The sequence below is a fragment of the Tachysurus fulvidraco genome, chromosome 9 (genome assembly GCF_022655615.1).
Source record: "Tachysurus fulvidraco isolate hzauxx_2018 chromosome 9, HZAU_PFXX_2.0, whole genome shotgun sequence".
In the NCBI taxonomy this organism is placed as follows: Eukaryota; Metazoa; Chordata; class Actinopteri; order Siluriformes; family Bagridae; genus Tachysurus; species Tachysurus fulvidraco.
The window spans coordinates 17,479,545-17,483,234 of NC_062526.1; the positions used below are offsets into that span (position 1 = coordinate 17,479,545).

Sequence of the window (3,690 nt, forward strand, 5' to 3'; positions counted from 1 at the left end):
CAAACTCCACACACACACAAGGCGGAGGCGGCATTCGAACCCCCAACCCTGGAGGTGTGAGGCGAACGTGCTAACCACTAAGCCACCGTGCCTCTTCCCATTATAAAGTAAACATTTTAAATTGTTAGTTGATCAAACAAACTCAGATCACTTCAGGATGACGACTCTATGCTCACAATAAAGATCGACCAGTTCTGACATGGAGCTCAGTGTACAATTAGAACCACAGCATATAGTCTGAACAATCACACAGATTTTCTTCAATATGACACTGTAAACACATGCTTTAAGAAGACACACAGTCACACATTAAGAGTTGGTGGAGGAAGACTCTTCAGAGGCTGGAGCACATTTGATGCCTGAAACACAGATGATGAACAAACAGTTATTTATTACAGTAGTTTATCAGTTCAGATTAAAATCTTCATAAAATCTCTTTCAAGAATTAGAAAGTGTACATCTGTTCGCTAAAAACTTCACATCTGCCTCCTTCCTCCTCTCACCAGAGTTCTTCTTGTGGAAATGTGGGTCAGACGTGTTAAAGTCTGTGTGTACTGAATTTATATAATACACAAGTTTCACTATTTGAGTTGAATTACTGAAATACATTAACTTTTCCACGACATTCTAATTTATTTAGATGTACCTGTATGTGATCAAGATTTTCTGGCTACAAAGATGTGAGTTTAGAGTTGGACAGAAAAATGTACACGTTTAATGTTCAACTTTTCAAGATTAAACTCATTCTTCATTTAGAGATTTTAAAATAATCACACCACAGTAGAGTGTGTGTGTGTGTGTGTGTGTGTGTGTGTGTGTGTGTGTGTGTGTGTGTGTGTGTGTGTGTGTGTGTGTGTGTGTGTGTTACAGTAACAGATCACACACTTTACCTTTCCTCTCCATAGTCTCTCTGCCGTAAGAAATGTACATCTTTAACCGTTCAATACACTCATTCTCCAGGAAATTCTTCCACTTATTATTGTTACCAGGGATATTATCCCACTTGTTCTTGGTAATCACAGCTTGTGGTTTAGCTGCAGTCCATGTGAGAGTGTTCAGATCCGGATTGAGAAAATCTTCTCCATCATAACTGAGCTGATTTTATCCTCTAACAGTCCCGTCATCATCGAGCTCACAGCCACTTCTGGACTGTATGAACTCCTGTACACACACACACACATGCACACACACACACACACACACACACACACACACACACACACACACACACACACACACACACACACCCACACGCACGCACGCGCACACACACACCCACACACCCACCCACACACACACACACACACACACACACACAGGTGAGTGAGAAAAGGTTCAGCTGAGCTCTATCTCCTTCTACCTTCTCTACTCAACCACCACATTTACTTCTTAGTAAGATCTTTATCACTTACATATCTCATTTACACTGAATTTCTATTTCATTTCTATCTCATTTCTATAAATCTCTTAATATTCTGTGTGTAATTTTCTTTCATATTAGTTCAGTAGTTATTAGTTTAGAAAGTGACACACCTTTTCTGTGTGTGTACTGTATTTACCTGTAGTCTGATTAAAGCGCTGCATTGTTGTAGCCACAATGACTTTGAAAATCTCCTGATGATATTTCATGGCCTGTGTGTTTCTGTTCCAGTGATCTGAATCGGTAACATGCATCCAATCCGTCTTTATGATCCACCAGACCAAGAGCAGTGAATTCTGCAAAATTTACTCCAGGTATAACTGCAGTGTAATAATACTGCAGCAAGTGGGTGTCTATAAAAGTGTAAATACACACATTAACACTACAACATCACTAACTCAACTGCTGGATTAAAGCAGGACTTAAACACTTCAACCTCCACCAGCAGCTTAAATATCCAGAATAAAATTCAGGCTGAAATAGCATAGATTTATCTGTGAAATCAGTGATATGTACATTTGTGTCTTAAAATATTTCAACAATATTTATTTGAGTAAAAGTTCTTTTTATTTCATATTACTTATATTAATTAATTAATTTAAAAAGAGTATAATGCCAGTGTATTAAAAAGTCTGTTGTGTGGAACATCATCAGATTAAATATGAATAAAGAGATTGTAAAGTATCTCTATATTATACTGTAATAAAGACTGGATGTGTATTGATTGTGTTCTTTTTCTTTTCTGTCACTTTGCCCTCCATCATCCTACTGTAAGAACTAAAATCTGCATGTAGTCGCTGCTGCCCCTGAACCTCCTACCATTTAAACTGTCTGATTACAGGAGCAGTGAGGGACAAGTGAAGAAAAAAGAGTCATAGAAAGAAAGAAACTAAACTGAACTAAACTCTTACATCATCAGGAGACAGAAATGACAGCAATAACAGGAAAAGTTTTACTTGGCGAGAGATTTATTTATTTATTACCTGTATTATTTATGTGTAACTTTGTCAGATTTGCCCTTATCACAGCTTTATCGTTAAACTTTATTATTAGAGAGTAAATAAATGTAGTAAAGACAGTAAACATTACAGAACTCACCTGCTGATGAAAAATTAAGAGAAAATGTGAAGAAGGTCAGAGTCTTCATCACTGTGCTGCTGATCGACATCTCTCACTGTCTGATCACTAAAACTCTAAATCTATTATTGAGTGGATATATAACTTTAACACCACTGTAACTCGCTGACCTAGGACACGCTGGAGGGACTATGTCTCTCGACTGGCCTTGGAACGCCTCGGTATTCCCCCGGAAGAGCTGGAGGAAGTGTCTGGCGAGAGGGAAGTCTGGGCATCCCAGCTTAGATTGCTGCCCCCGCGACCCGGCCCCGGATAAGCGGTAGAAGATGGATGGATGGGTAGATGGATGGATGGATGGATGGATGGATGGACCACTGTAACTCTGTCTAACTCCACTGTAACTTTGAGTTTAAATTTAAAGTCTCTTTAAATCTGTTCACGAGAAAGTATCCTCTTGCTGTTGCTGAACTTTCAGAAGAAGAGAATCTGATTGGTTCTTAACAAATAGAGCTCAGAGTGAAAACCAATCAGAATTTAGGATTCAGTCGCGTCACTATTTTCTAAGAAGATCCGAGGAGCGCGGTTTTATTTTGAAAGTAAAAGCAGGAGATGAAGGAGAAAGAGGAGGAGAAAAGAGTGTATGATCATCACTCTTTATATTTTCATATGTTTGTAATTAAATACGCTTAAAACACATTATTATTATATATTAATGTGTCTTAAACGTTTATTTTATACATATACATATATATATATATGATCTTTAATATACTATATCATCTCAATTTGACAGTTTGAAATGTCAGTGCTACGTGTGTGTGTGTGTGTGTGTGTGTGTGTGTGTGTGTGTGTGTGTGTGTGTGTGTGTGTGTGTGTGTGTGTGTGTGTGTGTGTGTGTGTGTGTGTGTGTGTCTAGAGTAGTGTATAACTGTGTACTAGTGTCAGGACTCAGCCCGGACTTTGGCCACGTGCATGTGTTTATGTTCTTCGTCACGTGTTTTCCCCGCCCTTGTCTGCTCCTCCCGTTTCTACACAACTGTTTCCCATTGTAATTTCCCTGTCTATTTAACTTGTGCAGCGCGGAATCTACTTTTGTCTTGTCCTGTTTTTAGTCCGTGTCATGTTTAGTGTTTCCTTTGTTATTAAACCCTGTTTGTTTTGCTATCCTGCGTTTGGGTTCGGTTTTTATCCCG

At 38.7% G+C, this 3,690-nt stretch overlaps 1 long non-coding RNA gene across 1 annotated transcript; it reads right to left on the reverse strand.

Moving 5' to 3' along the window:
• On the reverse strand, positions 1 to 3,023 carry LOC125145511. Its single transcript, XR_007143921.1, has 4 exons — positions 2,519 to 3,023; positions 1,560 to 1,773; positions 891 to 1,161; positions 1 to 359 (listed from the first exon to the last, which is right to left on the reverse strand). It is a non-coding gene; the product is annotated as an uncharacterized LOC125145511 (long non-coding RNA).
• Positions 3,024 to 3,690: the final 667 nt, after the last annotated feature.